The sequence below is a fragment of the Bos grunniens genome, chromosome 8 (genome assembly GCF_055505025.1).
Source record: "Bos grunniens cultivar Pamir isolate PY7600 chromosome 8, Bosgru_T2T1.0, whole genome shotgun sequence".
In the NCBI taxonomy this organism is placed as follows: domain Eukaryota; kingdom Metazoa; phylum Chordata; class Mammalia; order Artiodactyla; family Bovidae; genus Bos; species Bos grunniens.
This window is the reverse complement of record NC_141172.1, coordinates 41,450,541-41,473,897: the sequence shown is the minus strand read 5'-3', so window position 1 is coordinate 41,473,897 and position 23,357 is coordinate 41,450,541. Positions and strand designations below refer to the sequence as shown.

At 39.9% G+C, this 23,357-nt stretch overlaps 2 long non-coding RNA genes across 8 annotated transcripts in view; both read left to right on the top strand.

The window, feature by feature from the left end:
* Nucleotides 1-23,357, top strand: part of LOC147366967 (uncharacterized) — a 216,109-nt gene that overhangs the window by 53,725 nt on the left and 139,027 nt on the right. The gene's annotated exons all lie outside the window — the stretch shown is intronic.
* Nucleotides 2,187-5,201, top strand: LOC147366969 (uncharacterized). Its single transcript, XR_015169654.1, has 2 exons — nt 2,187-2,352; nt 4,830-5,201. It is a non-coding gene; the product is annotated as an uncharacterized LOC147366969 (long non-coding RNA).

Here is a 23,357-nt window from a genome sequence, read left to right as displayed (position 1 = left end):
AATTTTAAGATTTTTTGCTCAGATACCACTTCACCACTTTGGGTCTAAGCTGCATCTGCCTTACAGACAAGCTCCCAAGTGGAGCTGGAGCATTCCCTTGACTCAGGTTAGGGTGCACACAGTGGTGGTGGTTGCAGAAAACTGACCAGCCACTTGTGTGGTTTTCATTTCGCCCTCTCCACTTGGCTTCAGGAGCAAGGTAGTGTGCACATGTTCCTCACAAGTGGACAACAGGTTTCCCACAGGCCTCCTATTAGCCTCACCAGCCCTCCCACCAGCCAAGAGGGCTCATCTTCCCTATTTTGGACCACAGACCTGGAACACCCATAGGTGGCTCGAACCATGCACTCCTTAGGAGGATCTCCACCTGTGTAATCTCCCTTTTCCTGAGTCCCCTCCCAGGGGCACAGTCTGACTTGATTGCTTCTCTACCCTTTCTACCTGATTCTTCATGGATCTTTCTTTCAGCCTTGTTTGTACAGGGTCTCATTACCAGTTTCTTTAGTTTTCGATGTGAATTGTTCCACAAGTAGATATATTCGTGATATGTTCATGGGGGGAAGTGAGTTACATGTCCTTCTCCTCTGCCATCTTGATAAACACCCCCTCAAAATAACTTTTAATTTCTTAAACTTTGAAATTTGTTTTTTAATTTAACGTACCCTTCCCCAATCACTACGAATAATTAGAAAAGATAGTACAGAGAAAGAAGACAATAGGCCAGAAGTTAAAAGCAATAGACTAGACTACTGGTTAATGGATATCCAACATGCAATTCCAAAGGAGTAGACTATCATAGTAGTCACATGAAGTTCATGGTGAAATGGTGAAGTGATGGAAAATTAGTATTTGGAATAAAACACCTTGAGTTAAACCCCAGTTTGGCCTTCCCTAGATGTGTGAATGGCACCCCACTCCAGTACTCTTGCTTGGAAAATCCCATGGACAGAGGAGCCCGTTAGGCTGCAATCCATGGGGTCACTAAGAGTTGGACATGACTGAGCAACTTCACTTTCACTTTTCACTTTCATGCATTGGAGAAGGAAATGGCAACCCACTCCAATGTTCTTGCCTGGAGAATCCCAGGGACAGGGGAGCCTGGTGGGCTGCTGTCTATGGGGTTGCACAGAGTCGGACACGACTGAAGTGACTTAGCATAGCATAGATGTGTGATAGGGGAAAGTCATTTCACATCAGTGAACCACAATTTTTGTGATTCTGGTTCTGTGGTTTCTGTGGACTGGGGTTAAAATATAGAGTTTTTATAAGGATTTAATAAAACAATGCATATAAGGTATAGAATACATGTCTTGATACATACATGCTCAGTTAAGAGTAACTGCTGTTATTAAATCATGCATACTGTGTCTATACTAGCAACCATTTATATCAGCTCTGATAATTTTAAACTAGTATTCTTATAGAATTGTTCTGGTAATTTTATCAACATTTATTACAGCCCCCTGCCCAGTGTTGGAGTTTGTTCCTTTGTTTGTGAGACACTAAATGACTATAACTGAAAGATCAGGAATTCTTATAAAGTTCAGAAATAAATCAAAAATACTTATCATGAAACGTGCCCTGTTGACTGTGATATCTTTTGGCTAGAACATAACAAAACTCCATGTAACTAGAACAAGTCAGAGATCCTTAGTCACATGGCAGCTGTTCCTTGTGCTCCTTATTCAGACTTGGGTGCTCCTTTAGTGGGTGGTAATTCTGCATCTCCTTCAGGACCAGGTGGAACAACCATGGGACAAATACTGCCAACAGCTAGGCATACCTGCTTTGGACATTTAGGTTAGAAGAAATAGATTTTCATTGTACTTGAGCCATCACAGTCTTAAATTTCTCTTGTTGTCCCTGTTAAAACAGTTTAGTTTAACCTAACTAATACAAACTTTCTTAACACTACTCTGGGGTTCAAGTTCTTTTTTTTAATTTTATTTTAATTGGAGGCTAATTACTTTACAATACTGTAGTGGTTTTTGCCATACATTGACATGAATCCACCACAGGTATACATGTGTTCCCCATCCTGAACCCCACTCCCACATCCCTCCCCGTCCCATCCCTCAGGGTCATTCCAGGGCACCAGCCCCAAGCACCCTGTCTCATGCATCAAACCTGGACTGATGGTCTGTTTCACATATGATAATATACATGTTTCAATGCTATTCTCTCAAATCATCCCACCCTCGTCTTCTCCCACAGAGTCCAAAAGACTGTTCTAGACATCTGTGTCTCTTTTGCTGTCTTGCATATAGGATCATTGTTACCATCTTTCAAGTTCTGTCCTATGTGATATTTCCAGGAGAAAAAGTGGGGGTGATTCATCTATATTTCATAAAGGTAATAACTAGGAAAAGATTGTAAAAAATAATTCCAACTGTACTCTGAGACATAAAACATAGATGGTGGTTATAATAAAGAATATAGATTTAGGATCAAGTATTCTGAGGCCAGCAGATCCACAGAACTCTTTCCAAGACTAACAAGTGGGGGGAGGGTGCAGCTAGCCCTTTCCAGTTCTCTTTAGAAAGCCATGAACAAAGATAGGATATTTACAGTGAATTTTGAACATTTGAAGAAGTGAAGGCTGAGATTTTTCTGCAAATACAAATACATGAGGGCTAAGATAGAAAGGTGCTTCCCTGGTGGCTCAGCAGTAAAGAATCTACCTGCCAATGAAGGAGACATGAGTTCAATCCCTGGGTCAGGAAGATCTCCTGGAGAAGGATATGGGAACCCATTCAGTATTCTTGCCTGGGAATCCCATGGACAGATGAACCTGGTGGGCTACAATCCATGAGGTCGCAAAAGAGTCGGACAAGACTTGAGTGACCAAGCAACAGAAACCGATAAAAAGAGGTGACCCATACCAGTAGAGATGTGATAAAATATGAGCTATGTTTCATCAACAAAAATGAAACAAGAATCCAAATGGAACTAGAACAGAGATTATTGCATAGAATACATCAGCAAAAATGTTTTTGTTGATTTCTTAATAAAAATAACTTGGATTAGAATCCCACTGTCTATTTAGGGGGTTTTATATAGATTTTTACCTAAATGAATTATAATAAATAGTATTTTGTCCTCATTGCATAGTTTGGCACCAATAAGTTATAATCAATACTTTGCTCATTCCCATAAAGTTCCAAATTCACTAACTTGCCTAGATATTGTTGCATGTGGATTTCAAACTGACAGTATGCTACCTAGCATTTTAATGTAGGCCCTAGTGTCCCGAGAGGGCAAAACTAAGCATATTCTCCTGATAAAATGTTATATTAACTGAATATTTTTCTTTCTGGGCATCCTAAACTTTACAGTGCTATTTAACTAACAGTGCTATTAATTCAGATGTGAAATTCTAATATTTCAGTATTTAGACAAATAAGATTTAGAAAATAATAGACTTTTAAGAATTTGGCCCCCAGTATCCATTATTATTGGTATTCAAGGTACACTTGAAATTCATAATCATTTCCCTGTAGCAGCAATCAAGTTATTTTGTTTGAAAAGCACCATGAATGATACAACTGGGTAGAAGAAGGAAATACTTTCGTTTCCATCATTATATTATTCACCACTGAATCACAGGGGCCTAATTTGTGGGAAGGCACATTGTAGAAACACAGTAATTATTTGTTGAATAAGTGATAGAAAGAAAGAATGAATGGGGTAGGAAGAAAGATTCAGACTTACAGGAGTGTGGGTCTTAATTGTAGCAATCATAGTGAATCTGTCACACAAACAGCTGGATAAGGGAAAGTCAAATGTCTCCAGGGGCTAAATTCTGGGACATAAGAACATATCATTATAGAGACCTCATATAACCTCTGTCCAGCCTGAGGCTGCCCTGGTTGGCTGGAGCCCTCACTGCATTTTTTTCTATTGTTTTTTAATTAAGCAGCTAGGTTCCTGGGTTAATAATATTAATGACATTCTGAGTTTTGATTTTTTCTCAATTTTTAATCAGAAATGGAGACATGTCTTTTTAATAGTTTTAATGATTTCTAATTTTAGCAATGTTCATGAAATCAAACAGTCTGAATTTTAAGTGGAGCTGCAGATATCAAAATTGGGTATTTAAAAAAAAAAATTAAGACACTAGTTTCCAAAATGCCAAATGTGTATAAGATTTGCCTACCTTTGTACAATTTCCATTCATTTACCCTCACAAAAATGAGATAAATTGAATGTCTTATTCTATTAACCTTTTATAAGGGGATTCTGCTTCTTAGCTCTCAGTGAAATTTAAAGTATTGTTAACTCACAAATCAACAGTATGATTATAAAGCTTCTTGAAGGCAATCACTGGAATGCATTAAGTAACTAGCAAGATTACATGGTGTTTCTAGCCTAATGTGGCACAATTCAGATTGCAGTAATTGGTGCCCAGTGAAGAAAAGTATCAGTCAAATCAATAAACTTAGACTCTTGTACATTGATAACTGAGCCTGGCTGTTAAAAGTCATTGATTACCAAGAGAACGGCTATTAAAAGAAAGAGGCCAAGAAGCTGACTGGGATGTTTTACTCTAATAAAAAAGTAGCTCTGCTGAAGTAAATAGTTGTTGTTTCTCAGCAATAAGTCGATTTCTGCAAGAGCACATCAGTCATTTGCCAAATCAGACCCCCTCGGCCATGCCGACCTGCTCAGCCCACGTATGTTTCTCCCAATTCCGTTTCACTGGGTTTGGTGGCAAATGACAGAATGGAGGGAATATTTTGACATCTTACTGTAGTATTGTTCCAGATTTGGGGTACTGGTGCTCTTGGCATCAATTTCTAACATGTTCTGTGTTGCCTGCGGTTTTACAGGCTTCCACATCACCTTCCTCCTCTGACCACTCTTCCTCTGCAGCCCAAGGACTGAACGAGAAGGTTGTACCAACTATCACTTCTGGGTATTTTGGTTGTACATGCACAGATCAAAGAGATGACTACTGGGTGGTCTTAGTGGACCAACTGTGATGTGAAGCTCCACCAAGACTGCATACATAATGCGGCCTCTGTATGCATCCATGTAATAAGGATGTCAGCATGATGCTGTGAATTTCTGGGTATCACTGTCAACCTGGATTCTGCATCCTGCAGTCCTCTGGATGTTGATACACTCCCTTCTCCCTGGTTCAGAGTTATCCCAAGTAAATGGCCATCGGTTCCTTTGGAGCTGAACTGGAATACTGCTGCCTTTCATGCTTGCCAATTATTTCAGTGCCTTCTTCCGGGGTGGGACGGGGGCAGAGGGGTGGGGCAGTCTCTTCTTCAGCTGGGGGTTTCCTAGTGAGAAAGGATACTCAGGTTTTTAGACCAGACAGTGGATCATGGCTCTTCATTGGAGTGATTCTCATCAACTTCTTTTTTTAAAAAGTTTTAAAAAAAAATTCTTTTTGGTTGTGCTGATTTCTGTTGCTATGCGGGCTTTCCCTCATTTGTGACAAGCAGGGGGCTACTCTCTTGCTGTGGAGCATGGGCTCTAGGGCGTGCAGGTTTCAGCAGTTGTGCCTGCTGGGCTCTAGAGTGTGGGTTCAGTAGTTGTGGTGCCCAGGCACAGTTCCTCCATGGCATGTGGAGTCTTCCCAGACTGGGATCAAGCCTGTGTCTCCTGCATTGGCAGGTGGATTCTTTACCACTGAGCCACCGTGGAAGCCCCCACTTCAACTCCTTGATCATCCAACCTTCATTTCTTTTGCTGCTATACATTGGCCCAGCTCCCAAAGCCCCTGTCTTGCACCAGTTGTTGTAGGTTGGGGTCCCTGTTTGGATGTTTACCTGGGAAAGCACTGGGTATCAGTAGCTGAGAAAGGGAATGAGAGGATCAGGAGCTGGATGAGGGAGAGAGTGAAGGGGCAATAGAGGTTCTCAGAGGACCCCACAGAATCTCACAGGGAACTCTAAGGCCAGAACTCTTGTCCTTCAGATGGGCTAAGACAGCTAGGCCGTTATGATTTCTGAAAGTCATTGGATGTGAGCTACTCCCGGAAAGGAGTGTGACTTTTGAGTGTGGTAGGTCTCAGTAGCTGAAGCATGCCCTGAAGGGGCAGAAAGCTGAAGGTCATGTGCACACAACAAGCAGTAGCGAGGCTTTCATGAGAGGGGTCTGAGCAGCATGCCCCATGTCCACCACAGTAACTGTTATCACCTGAATCAGGACTGTTTTTGTGACCCAATGGGAGCACTACTAGTAAAGGTATGATAAAAACAGGTGTGAACACGCACTGTCTCAGGCAGACAGAGTCACTCTGGCTATCATAAGGTCTGCTGACACCCCAAGCAGATACTTGACTAATTATGGCAGCACCTTGAGTTTTGCTGATGTGGAAAAGTGTTCATTCTTCTATTGCTCTTCGAACATGTACCTATCAACTATTGAGAGGGATCAGGTATTTGCAGGATGTTAACAGGAATACAGCATGAAGCCTCTTCTCCATGAGTTTGCTGATTGTAAGAAACACTATAAAAAGATTTTCTCATGACAAAACTGTGTTTTAATGTAAAGTCCTTAAAGATACATCAGTGCCATTAAATCAAACACTCCCTGGCTTATTTCTTTAAATCCTGAGCTGACAATGTAGAATTATTTTGTATTAAAAAAAAGGTTTTACCTTGTTCTTGTTCAGTTGCTAAAGCATGTCTGACTTTTTGTGACCCCCATGGACTACAGCATGCCAGGCTTCCCTGTTCTTCTCTATCTCCCAGAACTTGCTCAAACTCATGTCCATTGAGTTGGTGATGCCATCCAACCAACTCATCCTCTGTTGTTCCCTTCTCCTCCTGCCCTCAGCCTTTCCCAGCACTGGGGTCTTTTCCAGTGAGTTGGCTCTTCACATCAGGTGGCCAAAGTATTGGAACTTCAGCTTCAGAATTAGTTCTTCCAGTGAATATTCAGGGTTGACTTCCTTTAGGATTAAGTGGTTGGATATCCATGCTGTCCAAGAGACTCTAGAGTCTTCTCCAACACCACAGTCTGAAAGCATCAACTTTTTGGTGCTCAACCTTCTTTATAGTACACTTCTCACACATCTGTATCTGACTACGGGAAAAGCCATATCTTTGACTAGACAGACCTTTTCCGGCAAAGTGATGTCTCTGCTTTTTAATACACTATCTAGGTTTGTCATAGCTTTCCTTCCAAGGAGCGAGTATCTTTTAAATTCATAGCTGCTGTCACCATCCGCAGTGATTTTGGAGCCCAAGAAAATAAAGTATGCCACTGTTTCCACTTTTCCCCCATCTATTTGCCATGAAGTTATGGGACTGGATGCCATGATTTTAGATTTTTTTTAATGTTGAATTTTAAGCAAGCCTTTTCACTCTCTTCTTTTGCACTCATCAAGAGGCTCCTTAGTTCCTCTTCACTTTCTGCCCTTAGAGTGGTATCATCTGCATATCTAAGGTTGTTGATATTTCCCCTGGCAATCTTGATTCCAGCCTGTGATTCATCCAGCCCAGCACTTCAAATGATGTACTCTGCATGTAAGTTAGATAAGCAAGGTAACCATATATAACATTGATGTACTCTTTCCCTAGTTTGAACTAGTCTGTTGCTTCACATCCAGTTCTGTTTCTTCCTGACCTGCATACAGGTTTCTCAAGAGGCAGGTAAAGGGGTCTGCTATTCCCATCTCTTTAGGAATTTTCCACAGTTTGTTGTGATCCATAGAGTCAAAGGTTTTAGCTTTTGGTAGTCAGTGAAGCAGAAGTAGATTTTTCCCCCCTGAAATTCCCTTGCTTTCTGTATGATCCCATGGATGTTGATAGTTTGATCTCTGATTCCTCTGCCTTTTCTAAACCAAGCATGTACATCTGGAAGGTCTTGGTTCACATATTGATAAAGCTTAGCTTGAAGGATTTTGAGCATTACCTTACTAGCATGTGAAATAAACACAATTCTGTGCTAGGATGAACATTCTGTGGCATTGTCATTCTTTGGGATTGGAATGAAAACTGACATTTTTCAGTCCTGTGGCCACTGCTGCGTTTTCCAAATTTGCTGGCATATTGAGTGCAGCACTTTCACAGCATCATCTTTTAGGATTTTAAATAACTCAACTGGAATTATATCACCTTAACTAGTTTTGTTTGTAGTAATGCTTCCTAAGGCCCATTTGACTTCACATTCCAGGATGTCTGGCTCTAGGTGGATGACCACACCATCATGGTTATCTGGGTCAATACAACTTTGTTTATACAGTACTTCTGTGTATTCTTGCCACCTCTTCTTAATCTCTTCTGCTTCTGTTAGGTCCTTATGGTTTCTGTCTTTTATTGTGCCCATCTTTGCATGAAGTGTTCTCTTGATATGTTCAAATTTCTTGAAGAGACTTCTAGTCTTTCCCATTCTATTGCCCAAACATGTGGTGCTAATCCACAAAAACAAGCCCTCCTTCCCAGAACCATCCCTAATCAGCTACTCAAAAGACTAGCTGAACTTTGGTAGGTCTCTCCTGCTAAAGTCTTACAAAGGTTTCCACCTTCTTCCTTAGATTAAAAGGCCCTTCCACAACCTTTTCTGACCAACATTTAAGACTAAAGGCTTATGCTAATGGTTCTCTGGTTGGCATTCTTCTAATAAAAGGGAGATGTTAATGAGAATTAAGGAAAAGTTTAGTACCAGGAGAAAGTTATTGCTTCTGTGACTGTCAAGATGTATAGATGTGCTGGACTAAAAGGGCACCTATAAATCTTCATGAATAGTATGAAAAGGCAAAAAGATAGGACACTGAAAGATGGTCTCCCCAGGTCAGTAGGTGCCCAATATGCTACTGGAGATCAGTGGGGAAATAACTCCAGAAGAATGAAGAGACGGAGCCAAAGTAAAAACAACACCCAGCTGTGGATGTGACTGGTGATGGAAGTAAATTCCAATACTTTAAAGAGCAATATTGCATAGGAACCAGGAATGTTAGGTCCATGAATCAAGGCAAATTAGAAGTGGTCAAAAAGGAGATGGCAAGAGTGAACGTTGACATTCTAGGAATCAGTGAACTAAAATAGACTGGGTGGGTGAATTTAACTCAGATGGCCTTTATATCTACTACTGTAGGCAAGAATCCCTTAGAAGAAATCGAGTAGCCATCATAGTCAACAAAAGAGTCCTAAATGCAGTATTTGGATGCAATCTCAAAATGATAGAATGATCTCTGTTTGCTTCCAAGGCAAACCATTCAATATCACGGTAAGCCAAGTCTATTCCCCAACCTGTAATGCTAAAGAAGCTGAGGTTGAACGGCTCTATGAAGAACTACAAGACCTTCTAGAACTAGCACCCAAAAAAATGTCCTTTTCATTATAGGGGACTGGAGTGCAAAAGTAGGAAGTCAAAAAATACCTGGAGTAACAGGCAAATTTGGCCTTGGAGTACAGAATGAAGCAGGGCAAAGGCTAATAGAGTTCTGCCAAGAGAAAGCACTGGTCATAGCAAATACCCTCTTCCAAAAACATAAGAGAAGACTCTACACATGGACATCACCAGATGGACAACACTAAAATCAGATTGATTATAGTCTTTGCAGCCAAAGATGGAGAAGCTCTATACAGTCAGCAGAAACAAGACTGGGAGCTGACTGTGGCTCAGATCATGAACTCCTTATTGCCAAATTCAGACTTAAATTGAAGAAAGTAGGGAAACCACTAGACCATTCAGGAATAACCTAAATCAAATCCCTTTCGATTATACAGTGGAAGTGACAAACAGATTCAAGGGAGTAGATCTGATAGACAGAGTGCCTGAAGACCTATGGACGGAGGTTCATGACATTGTACAGGAGGCAGTGCTCAAGACCATCCCCAAGAAAAAGAAATGCAAAAAGGCAAAATGGCTGTCTGAGGAGGCCTTACAAATAGCTGTGAAAAGAAGAGAAGCGAAAGGCAAAGGAGAAATAGAAAGATATACCCATTTGAATGCAGAGTTCAAAAGAATAGCAAGGAGAGATAAGAAAGCCTTCCTCAGTGATCAATGCAAAGAAATAGAGGAAAACAATAGAATGGGAAAGACTTGAGATCTCTTCAAGAAAATTAGAGATACTAAGGGAACATTTCATGCAAGATGGACTCAATAAAGGACAGAAATGGTATGAACCTAACAGAAGCAAAAGATATTAAGAAGAGGTGGCAAGAATACACAGAAGAACTATACAAAATAGATCTTCATGATCCAAATAACCATGATGTTGTAATCACTCACCTAGAGCCAGACATCCTGGAATGTGAAGTCAAGTGGGCCTTAGGAAGCATCACAATCAACAAAACTAGTGGAGGTGATGGAATTCCAGTTGAGCTATTACAAATCCTAAAAGATGATGCTGTGTAAGTGCTGCACTCAGTGTGCCAGCAAATTTGGAAAACTCAGCAGTGACCACAGGACTGGAAAAGGTTGGTTTTCATTCCAATCCCAAAGAAAGGCAATGGCAAAGTTGTTCAAACTACTGCACAATTGCACTCATCTCACACACTAGCAAAGGCAAAGTAATGCTCAAAAGTCTCCAAGCCAGGCTTCAACAGTACATGAACCATGAACTTCCAGATGTTCAAGCTGGATTTAGAAAAGGCAGAGGAACCAGAGATCAAATAGCCAACATCCATTGGATCATCGAAAAAGAGAGCTCCAGAAAAACATCTACTTCTGCTTTATTGACTATGCCAAAAGCTGTGACTGTGTGAATCACAACAAACTGTGTAAAATTCTTCAAGAGATGGGAATACCAGACCACCTTACCTGCCTCCTGACAAATCTCTATGCAGGTCAAGAAGCAAGTTAGAACTGGACATGGAACAATAGACTGGTTCCAAATCCGGAAAAGAGTATGTCAAGGCTATATATTGTCACTCTGCTTATTTAACTTATATGCAGAGTACATCATGCAAAATGCTGAGCTGGAAGAAGCACAAGTTGGAATCAAGATTGCCGGGAGAAATATCAATAACCTCAGATATGCACATGACACCACCCTTATGGCAGAAAGTGAAGAAGAATTAAAGAGCCTCTTGATGAAAGTGAAAGAGGAGAGTGAAAAAGTTGGCTTAAAACAAAACATTCAGAAAACTAAGATCATGGCATCCAGTTTCGTCACTTCATGGCAAATAGATTCTGAAACAGTGAGAGACTATCTTTTGGGGCTCCAAAATCACTGCAGATGGTGACTGCAGCCATGGAGTTAAAAGATCCTTGTTCCTTGGAAGAAAAGTTATGATCAACCTAGACAGCATATTAAAAAGCAGAGACATTAGTTTGCCAACAAAGGTCCATCTAGTCAAAGCTTTGGTTTTTCCTGTATTCATGTATGGATGTGAGATTTGAACCGTAAAGAAGGCTGAGTGCCGAAGAATTGATGCTTTTGAACTGTGGTGTTGGAGAAGACTCTTGAGAGTCCCTTGGACTGCAAGGAGATCCAACGTGTCCATCCTAAAGTAAATCAGTCCTGAATGTTCATTGGAAGGACTGATGCTGAAGCTGGAGCTCCAATATTTTTGCCACCTAATGTGAAGAACTGACTCATTTGAAAAGACCGTGATTCTGGAATTGAGAAGGCGGGAGGAAAGGGGATTACAGAGGATGAGATGGTTGGATGGCATCACTGACTTAATGGACATGAGTGTGAATAAGCCCTGGAAGTTGTTGATGGACAGGGAAGCCTGGCGTACTGCAGTCCATGGGGTCACAAAGAGTTGGACACGACTGAGTGACCGAACTGGACTAAAAGGGAAAATTGAAGGCTTAGAGCTACAAATATAGTAGTCTGGATTTTGAATATTCTTTATTTCTTTGAAAAGAACCAAAGAAATAATCTCTAAATCATAAGGAATGCAGTCCTTGTGGAATAGGAGTATAGTGGTCACATTTCTGTACATTTTGACATTCACAAATGAGAGTTCATTTGAAAGTTACAGCAAAATCTTGAAATAGATGAGAATAGATATTGCTAATATCAACATTTGATAAATAAAGAAACTGAGGCTTAGATATATTATATGAATTGCCAATAGTTTGTGAAATATTAGAACAAACATTTTCTATCATGATTTCTGGATATTGATCTTGACCTGAAATCAGAATCATAGTGGGAAAACAGTAAAGCCATCTTGTGTCTGGGAAGGGAGCTTTTTTGTCATTGCTTTATCTTAGCACTAGCAGAGATTCTGGCATTTAATAAATATTAATTGCTTGATAAATATTTACTGGATGGAAAAATTAAAGAACTGAGAGTTCTAATGAGATCTATTACATGAGCCCCTATATATGGTTGTGGTGGTGAAAGAAATACAGTAGTGTTGAACAAGAGAGAGTAAACAGACTCTGTAAGTGGAGAGGTGAGAGGTAGAGTGGAGAAGTATCTGTGCCAGCAAGGGCCTGGAACTGAGTGGCAGGATACACCCATGCAGAGCCAAGGAATTTCTAAATAAGGTTAATTTACAAATAAGGTTAATTTGCACAGCTGACCTGTTTGCATTTATTCTATGACTTTTAATAATCCAGGTTTTGTTGGATTTAGGATAGTTAGCTGTAATTTTAGGCAGACACAGATAAGAATAAAGACAGTTTCTCAGAGAGCAGCCCCAAGTCTTTGTCTTCTCCATTCATCTTAAAGGCCCAGTTGAACTTTGCACCAAGTGACAAAGCTATTGTTAATACCTAGGGTCAATGAGAATTTATGAAAGTGGAGAGGATGATAAATTATAACTAAGGTGAATGTTCCAGATGTTTTAAACTACTGCTTTTAATACTCAGGACTTTAATTGGCTGGTATTTATTTTTGTAAGGTGTGAGAGAGGCATATAATTTTTTCATATGGATAGCTATTATTGAATATGTAGCTGTCGGTGACTAGAGAGGCTTTCTTCATTGATCTCAATTACCCATTGGTCTCAATTGCCACTAATGTCATTGATTAAGAGTTCGTATGTTAGAAGATCTGTTTGTATTCTCTCTATTCTAACTTCTTCTATGAAATATATTACAAAATTCAAATTCTGCAAAAGAATGTACATATATATATTATAAGGAACAATATAGCAGATATTGTACTACTTTATTGCTATAACTGTGTATCACTCTCTGATTCTAATTGACTCTTCACAAAATGTTTTACCTCTTCACATTTATTTGAATCATAGTCTAGTAAGACTGAAAGATCTTTTAGCCCAACTCATTACTTCATCCGTAAGGGAATGGAAATATACTGCTGTTAAAATGAATGACTTCCAGCTATATCAATATGGATATTTATAAAAATATAGTGTGGAAAAGGTGAGGGGCAAAGGATATGTAAGGTATGATATGTTTTACATTTCCTTTAAATAAGACTTCATACAGAATTTTATGAATTACATTTAATATTAATTTTCTATACATACATAAATTATAGGAGTATACTTATATGTATTGAAAGGATATGCCCAATTTCAGAATATTGGCAGAATATTGGAAACTTCTAGAGAGGGAAGTAGGTAGAGAGAGAGTAAGATTTGAGGAGAATGTAGCTTTAACCATTGTATCAGTTATCTAGTGCTGTGTAACAAACCACCTCAAAACGTAGTGGCTGGAAAACAGCAAATTATTGCTTATGATTATGTGGATTAACAATGGCAGCTGGAACAGACTAGGCACTTCTTCTGGCCTTAGCTGGGCTCCCTCATACATTTGCAGTCAACTAGCATATCACCTGGGGGCTGGTTGGCACCGGGGAGAGGGGAGTGACTGGGACTCATGCCTCTCATCACCCAGCCCGAGTCCTAATCATGTAACTGGCAGGGTTTCTTGTAAGTTCAGGCTCAGAACTAGTACACACTGACCAAAGCAAGTCATAAAGTTTCATTCTGTTGGTTAAATCAAACCGTAAGTCCAGCCCACTTTTAAGAAATACAGAAAAAGACTTCACCCTTCATGGGAGGAAGTGCAAGGTGACATTGGCAGGATGTGCCTACAGGAAAATTGGATCCTCATGTATTTTCATAATTGACCACTGCCACATCTATAGCCTTATTTTTAATTAGAAAAAATGTCAAAATACTAAAATTCTGAGAGGTAGATAAATGGACACCTGTTGTTTCTGTACCTTTCTGCATGTGTGAAATTGTTTGTAATTGATCATTTTAATAACATTGAAAATATGACTACACAGTCATCTTTTGACACCAGAACTATTTCCTGGAGTCCCATCAAATCAATGCCAATGACCCATAGTTACACACCTAAGATTCTTATCATCTGGAACTTTTAATATCGCATAGATAAAACTTGCAGCATTTGGGAGCCTAGCTCAATTTCCACTTAAACAGCAACATTCAGTCTTCTGATTTGCTCCTATTGCTCTAATTATTGAATACTTACCTGAAGAAATTATTTCCTCATTTCCTAACCCATCCTGCCACAGGCCTCTTCTGTGCTGGGTTAAACCCTAGCTAAGGAAAACACCTGTGGACTGCAGGATAATGAGAGAAGAAAGGATTGCCTGGCTCTCTGTGAAGCTTTGCACATTTGTCCACTGATGTGCCTATGGTACAAATGGAATGAAACAAAATCTGTAATAGATATGAAAGAGATATTTCTGTCACTGCTACATTATCTACGGAAAGGTTTATCCACGACCGAAACTTTGTCAGTGTAGAATCCTCCAATGTATTTTTCAGCTTTCTTTTTCCTGCTATTAAGTTGTGTGTAAGGAAACCATAGGCTGATTCTAGTAGCAGCCTGATGAAAGCATAGTTAAAGATGCAAACGTGGTGTGGGTCAGACATCCCAAGTGCCAACACGTATTATGTTGGGTAATCTGCTATTTTGGATTATCCCTTTGTTTCTCTGGGTAATTGAGAGTTTTCTATATCCACAATTAACTCCCACATCTATATATAACTAAGCCCTTTTAATTTTGTATCCAACCTACAATGGGACCTGCTCTACCCAAGAATTAAGCTTTTTCCCAGCCACCTTTTCAGACCTCTGGGTCTCCCCATTCAGCCACTTGTGACAATCTGTCCCAGAAAATTGGAAAACCGTTCAGTTTAATTGGTTCTAAAATGGAGGATTCAGTGCCTGTGCTGAGTTTGAGGATGAAACTAACATTTTACAAAGCCCAGCCCAGCAGCAGCTGCCCTCTGGGATTTGGGAGGTAGAGCGGCAAGTCACTCTGGAATTTAGAGCTTTATTACAAAGAAGTGCTAACTCTTCTGGTTCTGCTTATAAATGGAATAAAGGGAGAATCTGGCTCACCCATGAGTGCTTTAACCTTGTACATGCTCAATATCCTTATGAAATGCAATATCTTATGATCCTTTAAATAACAAATGACCTTATTCCCTTTTATAGGGTCATTAAGGCCTCTAACGGTCAAGGTATAAATCCCAGCCACTACTGCACATCTTAATTTACTATTCATATGTAAAGCTCTCTTTGGTTCTCAATTACTATACAACAGCAACCGGCTCATCAAATTATCCCCATCGGAATGTGTCTGTTAAAGACATTGCAGTTTACATCTGAGGGCCCTAATTAAAGTCACAATACTTGATAAACCTTGAACAACTAGTAATTGGAAACTAACAATTAGTACCATCCACCTCAGTTGAGATCAGCTCTACTGCTGGCAACATGACTAAGCAAAAGGAAATTAGCACACCAGAGATGGCCCGCATGCCAAATATGTGTTAATGTCCACTCCTGGGTTTCAGCCAGTATAGTTAAAAGAAGTTGGCATTAAAATATTATTAGCTAAAAGTCTTTATATAGATACCTGCGCCATGGAACAGATCAGTCTGATATCCCTGTGGCTTTTCAGGCTTTATCATGCTCATTACTGTTTTCATCATCCTGTCTGTGGGTATCTGTGGAGATGGTGCTGTAAGACCATCTCTTTGAGCTTCTTTTCCTCTCAAAAGCCTGTGGCTTGCTTTCTTTTGTAACAAAGCATAGGTCACATTGGCCTACTGTATTCTGCATATACTCCCCCTGCTTTGTGCCCCTTATTGTCTACATCTTCAGAATATCTGAGGCTCAAGGCATTGCAGGAAGCTCGTGGATTGATTTGGTGAGTCTAAGAGGAGCTTGAAGGACTGCAGGCACTGTGCCATGTCTCCCAATTAGCCGCCATACTATTCTGAGACCACCCATTTTGGAGGGCAACTGGGAAGAGCATATTCTAGTTCCCTGCCCTAGAGACTTGCTGATGGGACTTTTCTAACTGGTAGTGTGTTCACTGTGGTCCTTTGCAATGGACAACAAGAGTAAAAAATCTTACAATGACCTTCTGTTTTGTTGGTCAGCATTGTGCCCCCACTCTCTTATTCTCATTTCATTGAATAGCTAATGAAATGGGATATTACTTGAAGGAGCTTCAGCAGACTTGATGAAGCATCCCAAATGCTTCCTCTCCAATCTGCTTACCTCGTGTTTTTCCAGGAGTTCTTGGCAATGGGAGAAGTGTGATGCTTCAGTAGTCTTCCCTGAAAACATTGCTTCACTTACCATGGCAGATATGGTTTAAGATGATTTTGTAATCTTTATCATCCTCTTTTTCACCCTTTGTCAGAGAATCAGCTTGGCCGTTCCAAAGTCTTCCCAGGAACTGATCACACAAGTGAACGATAGGTAGTGGTACTTTGTGTTCTTTTATACAATGAGCAAGTGTGGCTTAGGAAGATTTGTAGTTTTATTTCAGAATAAGCACTGGTTCTCAACCTGTTCACTGCTCTGAAACTTGACCAAATAAGTTTTCACAAGAGCAAGTGGATTCAAATTCATTCCATGGCAGGCTCTGTGATCTGCTTCAAGCTAGTCCTTGTGTAGCATTTAGATACGCACCGACTATGCCCTCCACTCTTTCTCTTACCATGGTGGACCAAACCCAGAAGAAAGCTGAGTCAAATATTATCCAATATCAAGTTACTGCAAACCAAATACAAGATATTCTCTTTGTATGGGATAGATCCTTACTCCCTGGGCTATCCACAAGATTGAATAACTTCAAAAGGCATGGTCAGTGTACACTAACTAGAATACTGCTTAAGTGGTTTTGTGAATAGTTTGTCCATCTGGTGAATGTAATAAATGCTACTTTAAAGTACTTAAAATTAGCTCTAAACTTGAAAACAAAATTATTCTGTAATTTCCTGTCAAACAGGAATTTAATACTATAAATAGATATTGGCCAATGTTCAAGGTAGCCATTGGCTTTCCTATAGGCACTTTAATTGGTTGGGAACAACCCTAATGAAAACCATCAAATAGGGATATAGAATCCTCTATTATTTCTCAGCTTTTTGGCTAAAATCAAGTGTAGAATCCACTACTCCACAGCTTTTTTGTCATCCTACTAGCTGCTCTCTTTTCTAGAACCCACCTAATGACATTAACAAAGGGAATGCTCTCAGCTGATTGAAACCCAATTTAAGAAAATCCGTGATAACAGTAAATGTTATCTGGAATTCTACAGAGTTTTCTGAGAGTCATTAAGAGCAAAAAGAATGAAATTCTGATCATGCAGACAGTATGACAAGAAAAGGGGACAGCTTACTGAGACCTTGCTCACAAAAGAAGAATCAAGAAGGAGAAGACACCATAGAAAACAGAGAGATATATAGTAACCTATCCTTTGTCCATAGAGAAAGAATTCTGTATCATATCAAGTGGGGCTTATAGAAGGCTGTCTGCCACTCAGCTCATGGAATCTTTGAGACTCTGGTTTATAGAGCTTAGAGTTAATTTAGTCTAAGATTTTTTCTAACATGTTGACCCTTCTTGGATGGTCATTTGACCTCTGTTTGCACATCCATAGGGACAAGGGATTCACTCCTAGTTGTGGCGTGTCCTATTCTTGAACAGCTCTGCTTACTGATGTTAAATTCAAGTTTGCTCCTCATCACCTTTCCCCCATTGGTCTTAGTCTTCTCTCCATAGACAGAAAAAGTTTATTTCTTCTTACTCAGAAGCAGTTTGCTCATCATTTCAGCACAATTTCCAACCTTATATTATTCTTATTATAGTTTTAATTCTTATTTTAGTAAATAATGAGAAAAATATAATCAGTAAACTACATCCAGATGTAACCAGTATGTTAATATTTTAGTACATATCTTCTAGTTTTTGTATCATTTTGTATGCATATATTCTTTATAGAGAAATTAAGTTTATAGTGTGTATTTTGTTTAAAAGTGGCAATTTTCAGATAATAAGTTATCAAAGGCATGTTTTTGTATGTTTTCTTCTACAGTATTATTTTTAATGGTTGAATCATATTTTTTATTTTATCAGACCATATTTTATTTGCTGCTTTCCTTTTTTACTCCATTAAATGGTAAGCATTAAACGTCTCCTGATATAAGAATACTTCAATTAATATTTATCGATATATGTATGCTTATTTGCTGCTCATTCTGTACTAGCAGCTGTACTAGGTGCTGGGTAACAGAAGATAAAACAATTTCAAAATGATCCCTGCTCTCAAGAAGCTTAGAGTCCTGTAGCTTAATTTATAGTCATCTTATTGCCTTAGGTAATAGGTAATCTTAATTGCCTAGAAGTAGCTGAACCAGGATAAATGCATATTATGCACTGGATTATCCTTTGGTTCTATTCAGGAGTGTGCTCTCCATTTTTGAGCCTTACGAGCACTGAATTTTTATCATTTTGTTAAGCCTTCCAAATTTGTTAGGTTAGCTATTAAATCATCGATGTTTTAACTGGATTTAAATATAATTTAAAATTTAAATTTCTTTTATTTCTGCTGATTTGCTGCTAAAACAGGCCATGTTCAGCAGACTGGAGTATTCTTCATAAAATACTTTTACTAGGATAAACGAAAAAATAAAGTGTCCTTTTATAAGCTAACAAGTTAAATCAAAGGTAGAAAATACCTATGACCTGATTTCATCATTTCCTTGAACTTCAGTCAGATTGCTTGCTTGTTTCTTCAAGTGACTGGTTTATGTTTCAGCAAGTGTTGCAGGGTGCTCAAAACTGAGTGCTTTCTTTTACAGCTGATTTCTTCCACTGAAAAGCCTTTGACCCCCCATGAAACCAGGTTTTAATAGGATTAATTTAGTTTTCAACATGTCACAGTGACTTAACTCCCAATTATCTTGTGGTAGTATGTGTTTGTCTCAACCTACACATTATTTTAATGTAGCTGTGTTCAATTGCATCTGAGTAACTGTGTGTGGCTTTGTTTAACGAAGTATCACCTGATCTGTTCCACAGCCGCCATCATGAAACAGAGAGTTGTGGGTCGGACTCAGAGCATGAGAACAAAGTCTGAAACGGGAGTCCGAGCCTCAGTTACCTTGGGAGGTTCCTTATGGGGGTCTTGCTGTGGCTTTTCCCGGGTGTGCTGCTCTTGGTGAGATGAAATCACACAGAAGTAACTGCTTCATCCCACTGCTCTGTGGGTGTGTGACCTGACAAAGAATCAGCCCATATTACCTGCTGGCCTTCAGACATTGTGTGTGTGTGTGTGTGTGTGTGAGAGAGAGAGAGAGAGAGAAAGAGAGAGAGAGAGAGAGAGAGAGATAGTCACTCAGTTATGTCTGACTCTTTGTGACCCCATGCACTGTAGCCAACCAGGCTCCTCTGTCCACGGAATTCTCCAGGCAAGAATACTGGAGTGGGTTGCTATGCCCGTCTGTAGGGGATCTTCCCAACCCAGGGATCAAACCTGAGTCTCCTGCATTGCAGACAGATTCTTTACTGTCTGAGCCACCAGGGAAGCCCTAGTAGATGCCCCAACTGTGGGCAGGAATTAGAGCAAAGAAGACTCAGCCACCTAGTGTAGTGGTGGTTTCTGCTCGGTCTCGAAGGAATTAGAGACATGTTTGGTCCATCTTAGATGCCACTTTTCCATGAAGCTTCTTCTGGTCTTTTCTAATGAGTATAAATGACAACCCCACCCCACCCCCGCTCCTCTGAAGCTGCCAGGTAATAATAGCAAACACATCTATAATGTTTATTATGCTAGGCACTCTACCTCTAACTCATTTAAACCTCACAGCAACTCAGTGGGAACAGTATTATCTCCGTTTTTGTGAATGAAGAACAAAGAACTTAAGTAACTTGTCCAAAGTCACACAGGTTTCCTGATAAGTAGGAAAGCATAATTCCAACCCAGCCAATCAAGCTCTAGACTTCACTGTGCTCTAGTTTTAACCTCTCCTTTTGAGGATATACTCAGCACCAGCTATTTGCCCTAGAATGGACAGTTTAAGTTCCCTTTCATAATAAGGGAACCATGCCTAGAGTGATTTACCCAAAGTAACACTATCAGTGAGAGATAAAAATGAAATTAAACCCAAATGTCCTGGTTCCTTCATTACGTTGCTCTGAGAGTGCATCCCACATCATAGTTAGGATATCTTATTAGCTGGCATCTAGTGTCATAGGTGTTATACTCATCCTAAGCACTTTATTGTGAACAGGTGGTACTAGTGGTAAAGAACCTACCTGCCAATGCAGGAGACAAGAGACACAGGCTCAGTCCCTGGGCCAGGAAGATCCCCTGGAGGAGGAAATGGCAACCCACCCACTGCAGTATTCTTGCTTGGAGAGTCCCATGGCAGAGAAGCCTGGTGGGCTACAGTCCATGGGGTCGCAAAGAGGTGGACATGACTGAAGTGACTTAGCTTGCTAGCTTACATCATGACATAATGCATTGTTCATAAATGTTCATCTTTTATATTTTAGTGTCTCTATTTGTACTATTGTTATAATAGTTTAATTTTTGCCTGTTATTTTTTTTATATTTGCTTGTATGCTTACTAAAATAGGGCACACACCACGAAAAGAAATAGCACCACAATCAGAAAATACGAGATTAGTGATAAAAAACAAAAAACACTGACTTGAAGATGGGGTCACATGGTAGCTTTGTCACTCACCACCTTTTGGGGTAATCACCAGAGCTCTGTTTGCTCTTTTGTAAAATGGGTCAAAAATATCCTTGTCTTTTTTATCTTTCTGGATGGATGGGATGATCATATGAGGAAAGAACTGGTTCTTTATGTACTCTGGAACACAATCATCATCGCCACCATTATTACATGCACCTTCTTACTCCCTGTAACACCCGTCTGAGCATATGTGGGTAATAAATACTCAAGAAATGCTTATTGAATGAACGGAGATGTTTTCTAATTCTGTGTAACTCTCAACATCTCCTGGAAATTCAGACAGATAAAAAGAGGGTTGAATTGCACTTGCTGTCTTGCACCTGCCCCTTAGAAGGTGTTTCCTGGTGCCTTGCATCACAACTTGATTCTGACTCTTCAAAGCTCTTATACCCTCACTGTTTCCCATAAGAAATCCAGTCACTCTCAGCATTTCTGAGTTGGTAACTTTTCTGAAGAATTGAGAGATGTATGGAATGGTATCAAATCCCAATCCACATAGCTTCTGTCAACTCCCTAGTTTTCATTTTCATTCATATTCATATCTTCTCTCTTATACACACAGTTTTTCATTCTCTCATTTATATTCATTCTCATATATATGTGTGTATTTCTCTTTTTCTCTCTCCATTCCTCTTTCTAGTGCAGATCTTTTCATCCACTCTTACCCTTAGAAAACCTAAACAGTTCTTATTTCAATCTGACTATAAGTATAGCAATAAAAATAATAATAGCAGCAGCCTCCTCCTGCCACATACATTCATCCTTTGTTCCTATGGCAATCCTATAAGATAGACAAGGCAAGTACAAGGCAAGTCTCTGTGTTATAGGTGGGAAAACAGAAGCCATAAAACATCCCAGTTTGGTTATGATATTCTTATAGAAAGTCAACATTTGAAACTTGGTCTCCTTATTCAGAGTCCAGTATTCTTTCTACTTCAACAGGAAGTTCTCGAGGCATCTCCTCTATGAAACTAGGGTATTTAGAGTAATTGGATCAAATGAGATCACTTAAGGAAAGAGTTTAGGTGGGTAAGTAAAAGAAGGGATCCAAAAATGGAACCCTGAGAAATTCTGGCGTTTAGAAGAGAATCCTGCAATGAAAGCTGAAGTAAAGTGGCCTGAAAAGTAAGAAAAAAACCCTAGAACCATGCAAAACTCAGTATGGTGAAGGAACTAGGAGAAACGTTTAAGGCTGAGAGTAAAACAGCTGATCTGTTGCTGCTAAATGGAATGAGAATCAGACAGTCCTTGCTGCAGCCATACATAACCCGGACAGGAGGCAGGTCCCTAAGAAGGTGCAGAGGCTGGGAGCTGGAGTTTAGGGGTTGTGAAGCAATCCCAGGGTGATGGCTGCTGTTGACCGTAGATTGAGGGATGTGAGGGAGGAGATTCTGGTGGGAAATGCCTGTGAAGGAAAGTAGGGCAGCCATGGAAGCAAGTGATACTGCTGAGTCACACGTAGCGGGTGTAGCCATCACCATAGCCTCTATCCCCCAACATGCCCACATTGGCAGTTATACAATAGAGAGGCTGGCCCATCAAATGCCTGATGACTGAACTACAGAATAGGACCCCACCCAGGGTGTCCCTTTAAGTGCCCGATGCAAGGATCTACAGAGTAGGACCACAGCAAGGGGGGCCCTTCTATGTTCCTGAATGGGTGGAGCTATGGGGAAAGAGTAGCCAAAGAGGCCTTCTGATCATCAGCTACAAGAGGCTGGAAAAAAGACTCTGATAGAGCCATAACTCCTGCAACAGAGGCAGTCTGTGTCCCTGCACACTTGTCACCACCAGGGTCCCCACAAGCCAAGCAGCTGTGACATCTTCACACTCAACCCTCACTGGGGCAGAGCTGCCACAGGCAAAAAAAATCTTGCATCTATGCACAAAAATCACTTGCATTTCTATATACTAACAATGAAAAATCAGAGAAATTAAGGAATCAATCCCGTTCTCCATTGCAACAAAAAATTAAATATCTAGGAATAAATTTACCTAAGGAGACAAAAGAACTGCATACAGAAAATTACAAGACACTGATGAAAGAAATCAAAGATGACATAAACAGACAGAGAGATATTCCATGTTCCTGGGTAGGAAGAATCGATATTGTGAAAATGACTATATTACCAAATGCAATCTACAGACTCAGTGTGATCCCTATCAAATTACCAATGGCATTTTTCACAAAACTAGACAAAAAATTTCATAATTATATGAAAACACAAAAGACCCTGAATAGCCTAAGCAGTCTTGAGAAAGAAGAATGCAGCTGAAGGAATCAACTTTCCTACTTCAGATTATACTACAAAGCTACAGTCATCATGACAGTATGGTATTGGCACAAAAACAGAAATAGAGACAAGTGGAAAAAGATAGAAAGCCCAGAAATAAACCCATGCACCTATGGATATCTTATTTTTGACAAAGAAGGTAAGACTATACAATGGGGCAAAGACAGCCTCTTCAGTATAT